The sequence below is a fragment of the Papaver somniferum genome, chromosome 6 (assembly GCF_003573695.1).
Source record: "Papaver somniferum cultivar HN1 chromosome 6, ASM357369v1, whole genome shotgun sequence".
Taxonomy (NCBI): Eukaryota; Viridiplantae; Streptophyta; class Magnoliopsida; order Ranunculales; family Papaveraceae; genus Papaver; species Papaver somniferum.
The window spans coordinates 4522501-4540434 of NC_039363.1; the positions used below are offsets into that span (position 1 = coordinate 4522501).

Sequence of the window (17934 nt, forward strand, 5' to 3'; positions counted from 1 at the left end):
CAGGATTTCCAGCCAATTCCGATCAAATCCGATGCCCACAATGTGTTCCTTAAGCTATATCACATCTTCCTACCAAGTTTGAGCCATTGAATCGCAACACAACACCTTCATTTTGTCGATTTAAAATCTGCCAGTTGATGAACCAATTTTCCCGCCAAAAAGTTTATTTGAATTTGAGAAGAAGGTGCCCCTTACCCATAGTGCTGGGGTGCGAATAGTAATTTGGGTGGAAATAGTAATTTTTCTGGGATCCTCCGGTACATTTCTTGGGACGTTTCCGGTGCATTTCTGGGGTGCCTTTCAGTGCATTTCTCCGGGGTGTAAAACATTACTTATTGAGCAACTCTTTCTACACAAGGGGTATTTCCCCAAAAACACCTAAACAAACATAAAAACACCACAATAAGCAAAAATGGGTACTAAAAAAATACACAAAAGAGATGAAAATAGACACATAAATGCGTCTATCAGACGGTTGCTCAGAAGGTCTAAACTGATGTCCGTGACAACTTGAAGAAACCTGTGATTTCTGAGCATCCGGTATGGGACTTTTGCTAAGGAAATCCAAACCGAAGAGATTGTCCACAATAGTTTTGGTTTGGAATTTCGGGGACGAAATTCTTTAAAGGGGTGAATAATGTAACACCCCGTGTTTTTAGCATGGCGCATGCTAAAATATGCGTCATGGCCCGAGATGAAGCTTCATCCAAAGCTTCTGTTGCGTAGGAAAAGGAACATTGTCCCTTGGCCAATGCGTTGACAATGGACGGCCAACATGGCTGGACATTGGGTTGACAGTGAATATCCAACATGGATGGAGATCGGGTTGGCAGCGGACAGCCAACATGGCCGGGTATATGGCAACGACCATGAATAGTAAAAGTGGGGAGTTGATGAATGATTTTTCCTCCCCTAATCAAAGTTATAAAATTTTTAAGTTAACATATATAGGGAGGGGTACTTGGTTGAAGGTGCATATACAGACCATGCACCAAGTGAGATAACCTTAGAGATGTACAGTCATCAGGCTGGACATTGGAGTGGCCTATGGTCCAAAACCGGAAGTACACCCATCACGGCTCTTCACATGACCTGGCTCAGGAAATGTTCAGCCGTCATGGCCGGACATTGAAACTAGCATGTGAGCCAGAACTGAATGTACGGCCGTATATCACAGTTGGTCAGAATGGTAAGGTGCATCCATCATGGCCTGGGGAGTTGATGAATGATTTTAGCTCACCCAATTTGAGTTGTAAAAATGTCAAATTAACATATATAGGGAGGGGTAGTTGGTTGATGGTGCATATGTGGACTATGCACCAAGTAAGCTTCATAGCTTAGCCGGAAGAGTATAAATAATGCCTAAGGCTCATTTATAGTTGCATAGCATCGCGAAGAGGGAATTTTATTCTTAGGCATCATTATGCCATATTGCGGACCAAATATGCATCACTTGGATGTATTTTGACGGAACGGCCTATACGAACTAGGCCATTACTTTTATTGCTTGGCCACGTCCTCGCAAACGAGTTGGTTTAAGTTTCTGTCCCTTCGAGGATGAACTACGGTATGTGCTTGATCCCTTTAGAGTAGGGAAGGGTACGTAGGGAGACGCAATGAGTTGCAGCATTGCCGGTCCAGCACGTTGTCCCCTCATGTCATCTAAGCTCGGTAGTTCGATGCAAGAGGTGATTACGGCCGTGCTTGATGAGGCTTAGTTGCATGACTGCAAGTGGATGCTCATACTTCTTATCAAGCTACGTAGAGTTGGTAATCGAGATAAGGTAGGGAATGGCAAGGGATTGGTGCGGCCTTTGCCAAAGTCCAAGGCTTACGCCTGGATAAGACTTGACGGTATGACGGATGGTGATAGACGGATTTATGTGTCTGTTTTCATCTCATTTCTGTATAATGTTAGTACCCATTTTTTTACTTATCATGGTGTTTTATTTATTTGTAGGTGTTTTTGGAAGAATAAGGTTTTGCGGCAAAATTGGCTAAAAATGTGGCTTTTGGAGCTCCGTACAGTGTACCGGAAGTACCCCAAAAGTATGCCGGAAGTACCACAGAAGTATGCCGGAAGTACCCCAGAAATACCCCGGAGGGACCCCGAAAAAGTGCGGAAGACACCCAGAAAAATCGCTAAAGGCACTCAAGAAAATCGCTAAAGACACCCATCATTTGGATAAGGGCACCCCTGGACACCCCAGCTGCTAAAGGCGTCCAACTTTTGGATTAAGGGAACTCCTTTTCTTATTCAAATTTTCAAACTCAAAAATTGGCGGGAAAATGCATGCAGACGGTTACAGATTTTGGACTTCGAATTTAAGCAGCTTTGAGCGAGATTCAATCGTTGAAAACCATTGGACTGGTCTTGAATGGAGTTAACAGGCCTTGTACGTATGTTTTGATCGATGAATTTGGGCTAGAATAGCCGGACTTAGCTAAACAGAGTGGAAGAATATCTTTGCGAGAATATCGGGTCCTGTTGGAAGATTACATGCGTGATATTGGAGGAGAATATCTTCTCATGATTCTTTTCTATCTTTAGAATAGTACGCAGTAAACAGGGAGAGATTTTTGGATGAAGCATTGATGCGTAAAGAGAGTTTAACAGGAAAATAAATACCAGACTTTATGTGAAGAATTAAAAAAAAAATATTGGGAGATAAAAGAGATTCTTGGTAAGGATTTGGTGGATCTAGATGGTATAAAAGGAGTTGTTTGAGTCTCATATAAGGGTATTAAGAGTTTGGGGTCGAGCCAGAGCCGAGAGGAGCGAGAAATCAGGACTTGCAGGATTGTTCACCTGCTGCTGAAGAAGAAGGAGGAGCTCAAGAACACGAAGAACGGACGGCCAAAGACCGTCGTTCTTCAACAGTTCCAGCAGCAGTGGAGAAGTGTCGCAGTTTAGATGCAGTTTTCTGGTATCGTTTCTTTCTGGACGTGTTTTGTGAGTCTCAGAACCACTGTTTTATAACTTTTGACTCTTTTAATCATACTTTGAGCATCAATTATATATTTTGAGAATATGATTATTATGATTAGCTAAACCCCAACACTGGGATGATGGAGGAAGCCGTTCTTTACGCATATGATAATCATATTAATTCTTTTTTTGACTACTTGCACTTTTTATTAATCGATTTATGATTTTTCTTAATTGGTTGTGATATCGTATGATGATGTATGCTTGGTCGTAGTGCTTTTGATACGTCATGCTAGTGATATACAATAAATATTCTAAAAATCTACCTTGGCAAGAATGAGAGTCCTTATGATTTGAGCTATAATTGTTTCGAATAAATATATGAATTGTGTGAATGATTAATGGTGGAATCCTGTGTCCTAGTGTCTCTTGATCCTGTGACAAATATTGTGTATATATTTTTATTTATAAATCTTTTCAAGTCCGAGCAACGAATTCTTATTTACCGCAAAATTAATACTACATCAAAAAAATGGCGCCGCCGACGCGGACTTATGTATAGATTTATTTTTATTTTTTTTAATTATTTTTGTTCTTCTTTACGTTTCTGGGTTTTTTGTCTTTTTCTTTCAGATTTTGGAAGTTGGAGCGAAAGAAAATTTTGCCAAAGTTTTTGGTGAATACTTAAAGACTGGAGTAAAAGGCAAAGCGAAAGGGGCGAAAGAAGAAGATTTTTTTATTTATTTTTTGATAAAAAAAAGAGAAAAAAAAGAGAGATATTTTTTTTATTATTTTTTTTTTAGACTTTATTTTTCTTTTGCACTTTATTCTTTTTATGGACTTTGGACTTTAAATTTTGGGACATTATTTTTTTATATCCTACGGAAGGGTACCCTTAAATATAAATTGTGTGCAGGGAAGGACGACGATTACAATATCGTCTCGGCCCCTCGGATTCGCACACTGACATCGGAGTCAGTGGCCCGAGTCGACTTCAGCGGTTCTGCGCCCGTCTGGTACGGGAAGTAAGCTTTCAAAATACCCGCGAATCCCCTGTCAGCGGGTTTACTGTATTCCTTAAGGTGATTCATTGATTGAGGACGAATTTGGATTGTTTTTAAATTCCTAGTAAAGGGAAAGGCCTGGCCAATATAAGATAAGGGTTCGTATTTCATCACCGCTCCCTTCTTGCCCGCCTCAGGAAAACGAAACCTAACGCGAACCCAAGCTTAAAACTTGACTAGAACGAGACCGATAGGGTATCGCGCTTATCAGGAAAAAATTTCGAAGGATATTGGTTACTTTCTTAAGCACACCTCGAAGTTCATGATGGTTTCTGTGAGTTGAATGCGTGACTGCGCCGCCTTGTGATAGCGGTGAGGCCTTGGGTATCAAAGCTCCACTGAGCTTCCCTCGCCTCAATTCAACTTACTTTGACTCGAATTGATTCCAGAGGGGTTTGCTTAAATTGTAACGAATTCCCTTTCGAAGGATTAGAAGCTGGTCTAGAAACAATCTAAGTGGAGCCATCATGCTTTTTGTTTACTAGAAATCAGTAGGTTTGATTTGGTCGAGTCATCCTTGTTTGTGATTGTATAGAATTCCCTTGTAATTAAGAATGTCGAATTCGTATGACAGAAGCCAATACAATGAGTATCGATCTGAATTTAAATATGGACATCATCATTTTTATGACCATGGTGGGAATAGTAGTTGGGAACGCCAACCTTTTCAAGGTTATGGTTCATACCATGGTGAGCCCAATTACTATCCACACGCGAATTGGTCTTACGAGCAAGAAAATCAGGAACACTGTAGTACTGGTTACTCGTTTTTGGAAACTAGTCCTGATTATGATATTTCTGAACCTGTTCCATCTCTAGAAGAGACCCAACAACGGATTGAAAGGACGTATAAACGTTTAGTTGCAATGAATAGTTCAAAGGAAGAGTGTACACGATATTCTGAGATGATAAACGAGAGTGTTGAACGTATAAGTGTTATGCTCAGTGAAATCCAGGCTCGTCTAGAGGCAGAAAATGAACAGTTGGCTAATGCTGCTCGAAATAATCTAAATTTCCAAAATAGGGTTTCTAATTCTACCCTTGATATCAATAGTGAATATTTGCCTAATTTAGAGGACGAGGCTAGAATAAAAGACACTACTTATTTAGATAAGGTTCAATCATGTTTGTACTATTATGATGATGAGGATAGTAGTAATGAAGAATCTGAAATATGTAGGCATAGTGATCAGGAATCTATTAATCCAATTGAGCTTTATAATGATTATATTATTTCTAGTTCAAATCCAAATAATTTTTATGATTATTAACCTATTCAAAAGGACGAGGATTTGATTAGGGATACCAACGTTTTAAACGATGTAGTTTTTCCTTTTGATTACGAAGTCGATAGTGGTTTAGCGGAACGGGTTTATTCCGAAAATGTTGTTTTAGAGTCTAGCGACTTAGAAACAATAGTATTAGATGAAGAAGATATACCCGTAGAGATGAGTAAAGATGCACTACCTGATAATAAATTAGAAGAATCAATTGACCATTTTCAAGAATCTAATGATCCAGAAATTAGGGAGATTGTAACTTTTATCTAGAGACACTGAAAACTCTAAGTTTGGGGGTGATTATCACCTTCCTAGTGCCTTACCTTTAACTCTCATAAAGTCCCTTCACTTAGGACTTGATATCTCTGCCTCGACAATTTTACAAGATTACCTTCATACTCGTTTTCCCGAACCTAATGATGTCCAGGAAGAAGTTTAGTCGTTAGAAATCCATCCTATGGTTGATGCGGTTTTCCCAGGCTATGATTCCCAGATTGACTTTGTTTTCCCACCAAATAGTTTTCTTCCAACTGTGGGAACGTTTATATTCCAAATGTGTCGAATATTAAGTTGTGAGACTAAACCTAAATGCTTTAGGAAATTAGAATCGAGACATTTGCTTAAGAATGACCACTACTCTCATTGTGGTCAATTATGTAAGTCAAATCTTATTGACTTAGAGGATCTTCAGTTATTTAGGTTATTATTGTGCCCTTCTAAGATCATATTTGAGTTTTTCCAGACTCTAGAATCTAATGATTCAGATCCCACCTATGAAGAAACGCAGCCAATGAAAATTTTCTATTTAGACCCTTTCATAGAACCTGAACCTGAACCACAATTAGATATAAATTTCTTAATCAAGAAACTAAGTAAGGGCATGCTAGTATTGTTCACTTTCTTGGTTCATTGCAGTTTCCTTTGGTCAGCTCTATTTAGTTTTGAAGACCCACAATTATTTCGACTGTTACTTTATGGTTCGAGTTGACTAATCCTTTCCTAAGTCTGGCTGAAGACTTTAAACTTAGCACTTCTTGGGAGGTATCCCATGCTCATGCAACACGGTAATATCTTTCTTTAACTCTTTCGCTTCAAATGGTAACAGTTTCTCCTTGTTCATGCTTTTAGTTTCATCTTTAGAACATTGAGGACAATGTTAGATTTAAGTTTGGGGGTGTGGGAGAAAAACTTTTTAGTTGCAATTATTAAACTCCAGAGCCTAGAAATTTATGCCTATTAAGGTTTGCACTAACTAATCTAAGTGGATGGAAGCATTTTGGTTGTAGGATTTGAGGAACCAATCTGATTAGATGGAAACATCTAAAGAGTCTATTCATAAAAGCACAGAGCTCAGGTGTTAGAAAAAGAAAACATGGTAGTTTCGCCATATCCTCGTGATGGAAACATCGAAAGAATCCGATCACTTTTTTTTTCTTTTAGCTTTACCATTACTAGGGTGAAATAGAGTGACTGAGATGCCAAAAAAAAAATTGAGACCATACCAGCAGACCAACCGGAATAAATACAATAAAGTCGACCACTGGTACCCTTGTATATGCCAGCTGAGTTGACCTAGAGTTAGGATTATCGACCACTGGTTCCCTTGTATTTGCCAGTGTGTTGATATTAGTCCAGACCAGTATCTCAGTCCATTAGTATAGGTTCACCTTAGTCAACATCATCCACATTTTTCTTTACATCCATCTTCTTAATCTATCCATGTGATTGGTTGACTCCGGTTTATGATGTCCAGAAACTATCTGAGTAGAGCTCTGTCACTTTATATGAATTTTAGTATGCTTGAGTGCAAACTCGTGTACAGCAATTGGAATTTCGCATCAGCGTACTTCCTCCTGTAGTCAATAAGTATGCCAACCAAGGAGATTCTTTAGTGCCTTCCAAGGTTCTGCATAGATAGCTAGGGTCTGGAGTAATGGTTTTGTGAGCACACCTCTGGTAAACCCTCCCGAGATTAACTCGGTCATTAGGGACACCTAGTGAGTTAGGATTTTATTTTGTAGTTTTGATTTGCTTGGGACTAGCAAATAATAAGTTTGGGGGTATTTGATAGACAGATTTATGTGTCTGTTTTCATCTCATTTATGTATAATGTTAGTACCCATTTTTTTACTTATCATGGTGTTTTATTTATTTGTAGGTGTTTTTGGAAGAATAAGGTTTTGCCGCGAAATTGGCTAAAAATGTGTCTTTTGGAGCTCCGTACAGTGTACCGGAAGTACCCCAGAAGTATGCCGGAAGTACCCCAGAAGTATGCCGGAAGTACCCCAGAAGTATGCCGGAAGTACCTCAGAAATACCCCGGAGGAACCCCGAAAAAGTGCGGAAGACACCCAGAAAAATCGCTAAAGGCACCCAAGAAAATCGCTAAAGGCACCCATCATTTGGATAAGGGCACCCCTGGACACCCCAGCTGCTAAAGGCGTCCAACTTTTGGATTAAGGGAACTCCTTTTCTTATTCAAATTTTCAAACTCAAAAATTGGCGGGAAAATGCATGCAGACGGTTACAGATTTTGGACTTCGAATTTGAGCAGCTTTGAGCGAGATTCAATCGCTGGAAACCATTGGGCTGGTCTTGAATGGAGTTAACAGGCCTTGTAAGTCTGTTTTGATCGATGAATTTGGGATAGAATAGCCGGACTTAGCTAAACAGAGAGGAAGAATATCTTTGCGAGAATATCGGGTCCTGTTGGAGGATTACATGTGTGATATTGGAGGAGAATATCTTCTCATGATTCTTTTCTATATTTAGAATAGTACGCAGTAAACAGGGAGAGATTTTTGTATGAAGCATTGACACGTAAAGAGAGTTTAACAGGGAAAGAAATACCAGACTTTACGTGAAGAATAAAAAAAATATTGGGAGATAAAAGAGATTCTTGGTGAGGATTTGGTGGAGCTAGATGGTATAAAAGGAGTTGTTCGAGTCTCATATAAGGGGATTAAGAGTTTGGGGTCGAGCCAGAGCCGAGAGGAGCGAGAAATCGGGACTTGCAGGATTGTTCACCTGCTGCTGCTGAAGAAGAAGGAGGAGCTCAAGAACACGAAGAAGTGTCGCAGCAGTGGAGAAGTGTCGCAGTTTAGCTGCAGTTTTCTGGTATCGTTTCTTTCTGGACGTGTTTTGTGAGTCTCAGAACCATTGTTTTATAACTTTTGACTCTTTTAATCATACTTTGAGCATCAAATATATATTTTGAGAACATGATTATTATGATTAGCTAAACCCCAACACTGGGATGATGGAGGAAGCCGTTCTTTACGCATATGATAATTATATTAATTCTTTTTTTGACTACTTGCAGTTTTTATTAATCAATTTATGATTTTTCTTAATTGGTTGTGATATCGTATGATGATGTATGCTTGGTCGTAGTGCTTTTGATGCGTCATGCTAGTGATATACAATAAATATTCTAAAAATCTACCTTGGCAAGAATGTGAGTCCTTATGATTTGAGCTATAATTGTTTCGAATAAATATACGAATTGTGTGAATGATTAATGGTGGAATCATGTGTCCTAGTGTCTCTTGACCCTGTGACAAATATTGTGTATATATTTTTATTTATAAATTTGTTCAAGTCCGAGCAACGGATTCTTATTTACCGCAAAATTAATACTACATCAGTTGGTCATCTAGATAGGAAATTTAGTGATGAACTTCCTAAGTAGAGGGAAAGTCAGTGATTCATGCAAAATGCATTGGCGTTGGCCTTATGGCCTTACACCCTTTAGCGGACAAGGGTGAGTTGGAACGGTATGGAAGCTAAATTGGCTGCATCATGCTCCACGAGCATGCTTGAAAAGGCAAATGAACATGAAATTTCCTAGCTTGAAGGCCCGGATCATAGCTTCATCATGGCGCATCGGGGAAGTTACGGCCTGCTGGGCAACGCGCCAAAGGCGTTATTTTCCGGTCCGTCACATGCGACCTGATTGGTTGATGGGAAATAGGGCCGACAAGTATGGGCCCAGCCACAACTCATTGGTAGTGTGGAGGGATTAAAGAACCTGATTGGTTGACGATGAATAAGGGTCGGTTGGGTAGCATAGGGGTGGCCAAGTGGAGAACGCTTTCCTCGTTGTTGCTCCTACTCCGCGACTTTGTTTATTCTTTGCTTTCTGACTGAGTATTTTGTGCAAGGGACTTAACCTTGGTACTTGGAGGTCTGTGCTACTCTGCTGCGAGTGAACACAAATGCGTCATGCCATACCAATATTAAGGGTTCCGCCGGGGAACATAAGCATAATAAAAGTACTCAGCAGGCTCCGGCATTTGTGAGTAATGCAGGTAGGAGCTTATACACTCGTTAGACTCTATACTAGTGAATAATTCATCTAGGAGCTTGAGTTTTAATAGAATATGAAGAGAGACATAGGCATATATTCTCCAAATTCCCTGCGGAATATAGAAATATCAATGTCTACTACATCTGATGTCGAGTCAGGTAGATAGACTTTTACAAATTTAACCCTGAACTAAAAACCACCATCAACACCTGGGTAATTAAATTCCTTCCGCTAGAAGATACCATGTTATAGTTATTTCCCTTTTTTAGAGCATCCCAAGCTCAATGTTATATGTACAAAAGTATATCTTGATTTCGTGAAGCCTGGTCAGATTATCGTTTTACCTGATAGTTCTTGTATCTGAATCTTCTTTTGCTGGTTATTTAAGTTCACGGACTGTAGATCAGGAACAAGATAGATAAAAATCACAAGGTTCTCTTCGTGTCAGTGATGTGATATGTAGATAGTGGTAAAAGTGGCTCGATTCTCAGACTTGTGAAGGATATTAATTAGACTTAAATTCTAATATTAAAATAGAAAATTCACTAAAAATTATAGCAAACTCAATCAAAGATGATATCAATACTAAAAGAAACACTGAGGCTAAGATTCCACTATTTTCCAAGTTCAAAGTGATTAAACCAATACTTATATTTATGCAATTTTCTTGTTTAATTTGATTCTAAAATATTGCAACAAGTAGATTTTCAAAAGTAATAATTGTAAATACCAAGTATGAAGCATCAAAAGTCTTAAAACTAAGCATACTCCATCAAAATAGATCACAATCACTCAAATAAAAATCATATTCAATAATAGTTCAAGGCAAATAATCATATAATTATTGCAAATAAAAAGATAAAATAGAATATACCACTTTTTGTTGGAAAAATAGCTTCCTCTATCGCCTCAGCAATGGGGTTTAGCTCCTCATATTAATCATGATCTCAAAATATGTGTTTGTTGCTCAAAAGATGATTAAAAGAGTGAAAAGTAATAACACAGACTGTTTGCAACAGTGTATTGGTGTTGCAAAACAGCTGTTACAATGGAACTGTTACAGAAAAACTGTTGCTTTGTCGCTGATTTTAAGACCCTAGAATAAGACTGCCCTGAACAGCTTAATGTTCTTCAGCTGTTAAACAACGACACTTTCTGCGACTGTTACCGAGGTCAATGTTCTTCGCGTTCTTCTTCTTCAGCAGCAGCAGCAGCAGAAACAGAGTTTGGTAAAGCTCTGATTTCTTCTTCTCTGGCTCTCCTTAGGTTCCCAAACTCTCGACACCTCTTCTATATGACCCAAGACATCTATTTATATCAAAAATACCGATTAAATCTCTCCCAAATCTTCCAAAATCTCTTTCCTTCTCTTCACGGCCAAGTTGCGACAATTTCTTGTTTTAGGATTTCTACGCGTTTCTGAGCTTTCCTTTTTATTCTAAACTCTTCCTTAGATAGATACAAATCTTTGGGAAGGTTTACAGCGTTTTAATCTCTCTAAAATTCCCTAAAACAGGTCACACACGTGACTTTCCATATTTTCTTGTTGTGAGAAAAATCCGTCGATTGAGCCCATCTAATCGATTTAAACACCCATATCAGATTCCTAGACCCATAAGGAGTCTATCCTATGAAAATCAGAGGTTTAATCGACCTCAAACTCCTCCAAATCACGATTGCCAAAACTGTCTTTAACTGCACTTTTTCCCGCCAAAATCCTTTTTTGAATGTTGAAGATGGTTGCCCCTTATCCAGAGTAGGGGTGCGATTAGCAACTGCCTGGAAATGGGATGCCCCTTAGTAATTAGGTTACCCCTTATCCAAAGTGAGAGTCCGAATAGCAAATGTCCTCCGGGTGCTTTCCGACAACTTTTCGAGCCAATTTTTTCCAAAAATGTTTATTAGCCAAAAACCTACAAATAAATAAAACACCATAATAAGTACAAAAATGAGCCCTAACAATATAGAATCGAGACAAATCGGACACAAAAATGTGTCTATCAAATACCCCCAAACCTATTATTTGCTAGTCCTCGAGCAAAAATAAAATAGAAATAAAATCCTAACTCACTGTCGCAGGCATCGTCGATTGCATTTAGCGTATGCAATAAGCCTTTAAACCCCTAGGTGTCCCTAGTGGCGGAGTGTTGTCTCCGGAGGGCTTACCAGAGGTATACCCACAAAACCTTTTACTCCAGACCCTAGCTATCTACACAGAACCTTGGAAGGCACTAAAGAATCTCCTTGGTTGGCATACTTATTGACTACAGGAGGAAGTACCCTGATGCGAAATTCCAATTGTTGTACACGAGTTTGCACTCAAGCATACTAAAATTCATATGAAGTGACAGAGCTCTACTCAGATAGTCGCACTATGGACATCAATATCCGGAGTCAAAACTAATCACATGGATAGATCAAGAAGATGGATATAGAAAAACATAGATGGTTTTGATGTTTACTAGGTGAACGGTGTTTCTCATATCTGTCTGAAGGCCTCCGCCAAAATGAACCTATCCTAATGGACTGAGATACTAGTCTGACTAATATCAACACACTGGCATATACAAGGGAACCAGTGATTGATAATCCTAACTCTAGGTCAACACAACTGGCATATACAAGGGTTCCAGTGGTCGACTTTATTGAATTTATTCCAGTTGGTCTGATGGTCTGGTCTCTTTTTTTTTTTTTGTATCTCAATCACTCTAATTCACCCTAGCATTGGTAACAACTTGAATCGTGAGCCCCACCTAATCACTTAGAGAAACATAGTTTAAAAACAAAACAAAATAAAAAGAAGTGAAAAGGACTCAACGAGATATGGTGAAACTATCATGTTATTTCTAACACCTGAGCTCTGTGCTTTTATGAATAGACTCTTTAGATGTTGCCATCTAGTCAGATTGGTTCCTCAACTCCTACAACCAAAATGCTTCCATCCACTTAGATTGGTTAGTGCCATCCTTAATAGGGATAAATTTCTAGGCTCTGGAGTTTATTTATTGCAACGAAAAGGTAACAAAAAGTTCTACCCCACCCCCAAACTTAAATCTAACATTGTCCTCAATGTTTCTAATCAAAGAACACCAAAAATATAAGTAACATGAGGAAATAGTAAAGAGAGAAGTCGGAAAGATAGTACCTGGGTGAAGTGTAACCAAAAACCTACAAAAATATTATACAACATACAAAATCGCCTCGATGGTCAATCAAGGTAAACAGGGTCCTCCAGAGGGACCTCCTCAACATCACCTGTAGGAAAAGGCTCTAAAAAGGGCTTCAATCGCTGACCGTTAACCTTCGAAGAACTACTACCATCTGGTGTCTCAATCTCAACAGCGCCATGAGGAAAAACAGTACGGACCACAAAAGGACCGGTCCACCGAGAGCGCAACTTCCCGGGGAATAGATGCAAACGAGTGTCATACAGAAGAACTTTTTGACCTGGAGAAAATGACTTTCGTAAAATATTCCTATCATGCACAAGTTTCATTTTGTTCTTATACTCCTTAGCACTATCGTATGCATCTCTACGAATCTCGTCCAACTCATTGAGCTGGAGCTTTCTTTGAGCTCCTGCCTTGTCAAGTGAAAAGTTTAAGTTCTTAATAGCCCAATAGGCTCGATGCTCTAACTCAACAGGTGACATGCCTTGCCAAACACTAAACGATAAGGTGACATTCCAATGGGTGTCTTAAACGCAGTACGGTAAGCCCATAAGGCATCAGTAAGCCTCGACGACCAGTCTTTCCTATTTGGATTAACTGTTTTCTCTAGAATACGTTTAATTTCCCTATTGGAAACCTCTACCTGACCACTAGTCTGAGGGTGATATGGGGTTGCTACTTTATGGGTAATACCGTATTGTTTCATTAAAAGAGAAAACGGTCTATTACAAAAGTGTGAACCTCCATCACTAATTATAGCTCGCGGCGTACCAAAACGTGTAAGTATATTCTCTTTCAAAAACTGGACTACGACCCTGTGGTCATTCGTTCTACACGGAACCGCCTCAACCCACTTAGACACATAGTCTACAGCGACAAGTATGTAAAGATAACCAAACGAAATAGGAAATGGACCCATAAAATCAATGCCCCACACATCAAAGACCTCAATCACTAAAATAGGGTTCAAAGGCATCATATTTCTACGGGAAATGGTTCCTAACTTCTGGCAACGCTCACAAGAAACACAATGACTATGGGAATCTTTAAACAACGAAGGCCAGTAAAATCCACACTGCAAAATCTTAGCAGCAGTCTTCTTAGCACTAAAATGACCCCCACATGCATGTTCATGACAAAAGGAGATAATACTAGACTGGTCACTCTCAGATACACATCTCCTAATAATCTGGTCCGGACAATACTTAAACAGATAAGGATCGTCCCAAAAAAATGCTTAACCTCGGCTAAAAACCTAGAACGATCTTGCTTACCCCAATGTTGAGGGGTTCGACCAGTAACAAGATAATTCACTATATTTGCATACCAAGGTGATTGGGAAACAGAGAACAATTGTTCATCAGGAAAGCTATCCCTTATAGGAAGGGAATCACTAGGGGAACTAACAACTAGCCTAGACAAGTGATCTGCTACTACATTTTCTGCACCCTTTTTGTCTCTAATGTCTGGGGAAAATTCCTGTAACAATAGGATCCATCTAATCAATCTAGGTTTGGTATCCTTCTTAGATAAAAGGTATTTCAAAGCAGCATGATCTGTATAGATTATGATCTTAGAACCTAATAGGTAGGACCTAAACTTATCCAAGGCAAACACGATGGCTAAAAGTTCCTTCTCGGTAGTTGTGTAGTTCATTTGGGCATCATTCAGAGTTTTGCTAGCATAATAAATCACATGAAGTAATTTGTTTTCTCGTTGTCCTAAAGACGCCTATAGCATAATCTGAAGAATCACACATAATCTCAAAGGGTAGGTTCCAGTTAGGTGCCTGGACTATCGGGGCAGTAGTGAGTAAAGTTTTAAGCTTCTCAAAAGCCTCTAAACAAGCATCATCAAAGACAAACTTAACATCTTTTGCAAGCAAATTGCAAAGAGGTCTAGAAATCAAGCTAAAATCCTTAATGAATCGACGGTAAAAACCTGCATGCCCTAGGAATGACCTAATATCTTTTACGGTTTTTGGGACCTGTAAAGTCTTAATAAGGTCAACTTTGGCTTTGTCTACCTCTATACCCTTTGAAGAGACGATGTGCCCTAATACAATTCCTGATTTAACCATGAAATGGCATTTTTCCCAATTAAGCACTAAATTTTTTTCCTTACACCTAGTCAACACTAATGTCAAATGATGCAAGCACTCATCGAAAGATGAACCAAACACTGAAAAATCATCCATAAAGACCTCTAAGAACCGTTCTACTACACATATCAGAAAATATGCTCATCATACAACGCTGAAAAGTTGCAGGGGCATTACATAGCCCGAAAGGCATGCGTCTATACGCAAAGGTACCAAAGGGACAGGTAAAAGTGGTTTTCTCTTGGTCTTCTGGGGCAATAACGATCTGATTATAACCGGAGTAGCCATCTAAGAAGCAATAGTGACTATGTCCAGCTAATCGCTCTAGCATTTGGTCGATAAAAGGAAGGGGAAAGTGATCCTTCCTTGTGACCTTGTTCAATTTCCTATAGTCAATACACACACGCCATCCCGTGGTCACTCGGGTTGGGATTAATTCATTATTATCATTCTGGACTACAGTGATACCTGATTTCTTGGGGACAACCTGAACAGGGCTGACCCACTTACTGTCTGAAATTGGGTAAATAATACCCGCATCTAACAACTTAAGCACCTCTTTTCGAACTACCTCTTTCATCTTAGGGTTCAGTCGACGTTGCATCTCCCTAGAAGGTTTGGAGTCTTCCTCTAAATGAATCTGATGCATACACACAGTAGGACTTATACCCTTAATGTCTGCTATAGTCCACCCTAAAGCTTCCTTATTGTCTTGAAGTACATTTACTAGCCTACTTTCCTGATCACTATCCAAATTGGAAGCTACAATCACAGGTAAAGTCTCAGATGGGCCTAAAAACACATACTTTAGAGTATCGGGTAGTGGTTTAAGGTCCAACTTTGGGGGCTCTTCTAAAGAAGGAATTAGGGTAGTCTCAGAAACTGGTAACGGTTCGAACCTAGCTTTCCATCTATCAGTGTCTAACACAGGGGTAGAATCTAATAGAGCATTCACCTGTTCAATAGTGCTATCGTCGTCAAAATCTAAACCAAAATGGGATAGACAACTTTCTAATGGGTCTTCAGACAAGATGTTTGGTAATGACTCCTGAACTAAGGCTTCTATCATGTTCACCTCCTCAACACATGTGTCATCTAGCTCATGAGGTTGCTTACTGACATTAAAAATGTTCATCTCCATAGTCATATTACCAAAAGATAAACTCATCACACCATTTCGACAGTTAATGATCGCATTAGACGTAGCTAAAAATGGGCGACCTAAAATCACAGGTATCTGGTTCTCTGGGTCAGGGACAGGTTGGGTATCTAGGACCACGAAATCCACTGGATAAATAAACTTGTCGACCTCAATAAGAACATCCTCGATAACACCTCGAGGGATTTTAACAGACCTATCAGCTAACTGCAGTGTCATCTGAGTAGGTTTCATTTCACCAAGTCCTAGCTGTAAGTATACATGGAATGGCAGTAAGTTCACACTGGCTCCTAAGTCAAGTAAAGTTTTTCTACCCGGAAGTTACCTATTGTGCAAGCAATGGTAGGAGAACCTGGGTCTTTGTACTTTGGAGTTGTGGTGTTCTGAATGATTGAACTTACGTGACTAGCTAAAAAGGCTTTCTTATGGACGCTAAGTTTTCGCTTTCGCGTACACATATCCTTAAGGAACTTGGCATAAGCAGGAATTTGCCTAATTGCATCTAATAAGGGAAGGTTTATGGTAACTTGCTTAAAAACCTCCACTATGTCATTAAAGTTCGATTCCTTCTTTGTTGGTACTAATAGCTGAGGAAATGGGGCTCTAGGCCTGAAATCAGACCTTTCAGGAACCGAATTCACATCATTAGAAACTTTATCAGTCTCTTCAGCTACTGGTCCTGAGAGGTGAGATCCTGAGGGGTGAACTACAGTATGTTCACTATCGGGCATGGTTACCTTATTGTCTACAACTCTACCACTTCTAAGGGTTCTAACAACATTCAATTGATTCGATGGTTTTGCACCAATTCATGAACTCCTCTAGGGTTGGGTTGTGTTTGACTAGGAAACTTACCTTTTTCTCTCAAAGAATCACTTATCAGACCAACCTGGGTTTTTAACTCGGAAATAGCCTGACTATTTTCTTGTCCTATCCTGTTACTAGCTTGTAGACTCTGTTCTACGGATAACTGGAATTTTGCAGTTTGCTGAGTTAACAAGGCGAGAGATTCCTCTAAACTTAGGATTTTCTTATCTGACTGATTCTGAAACTGAGCTAGTCCTGAAGGATTCTTAGTATAGCCAAAACCTGGGGGAGCATTAGAATTACTAAACTGACCTTGACTTTGGCCCTTAGACCACGAAAGGTTCGGATGGTTTCTCCAACCAGGATTATAGGTTTCTGAATATGGGTCAATCTTTTGACGGTTATCAAATCTAGTGTTATTATAAAGAGCATTGGCCTGCTCTTCAATATTCTGGCCTTCCCAAAAAGGCTCCACTCTACCACTAGTCTGGCCCACTTCTAAGGCTTCTAACCTTTTTGCTATACAGCAATTTTGGCATCTGATTCATAGCCTCCTTCTACCTACCCTATTAACGTTTCCTCTACTTAAAAGAATTTTTTGGGGTGCCCTACTATTTTCCCATTGCTGGGTTTTTTCGGCGATTTCATTAAAAAATTCCATCGCCGCATCAACAGTTTGGTTTTCAAATCCACCAGTGCATAGAGACTCAACCATGGTCGTTGTGGAATAATCTAAACCCTCATAAAGGATCTGAACTAGCCTAACCTTTTCTAAACCATGATGAGGACACTGGGATAATAAATCATTGAACCTTTCCAAATACCTATATAAAGATTCTCCCTCTTGTTGTGAAAATGTGCATATTTGCGTCCTAATAGACGATGTTTTGTGCCTAGGGAAAAACTTATTGAAAAAGGCAGATGTAAGTTGTTCATATGTCTCAATTGACTCGGAGTCCAAACTATACAGCCACGACTTGGCCTTATCTTTCAGGGAAAATGGGAATAACCTAAGTTTCAAAGCATCATCATCTAAGCCTCTAATTAGAGTACTACAAATTTCCTCAAAATCCCTAACATGGTAATAAGGGTTTTCATTTTCTTTCCCTAAAAAGA

At 39.3% G+C, this 17934-nt stretch overlaps 1 pseudogene; it reads left to right on the forward strand.

Moving 5' to 3' along the window:
• The first annotated feature begins 17591 nt into the window (after positions 1-17591).
• LOC113292079 lies at positions 17592-17691 on the forward strand (annotated as a pseudogene).
• The last annotated feature ends 243 nt before the right edge of the window (positions 17692-17934 follow it).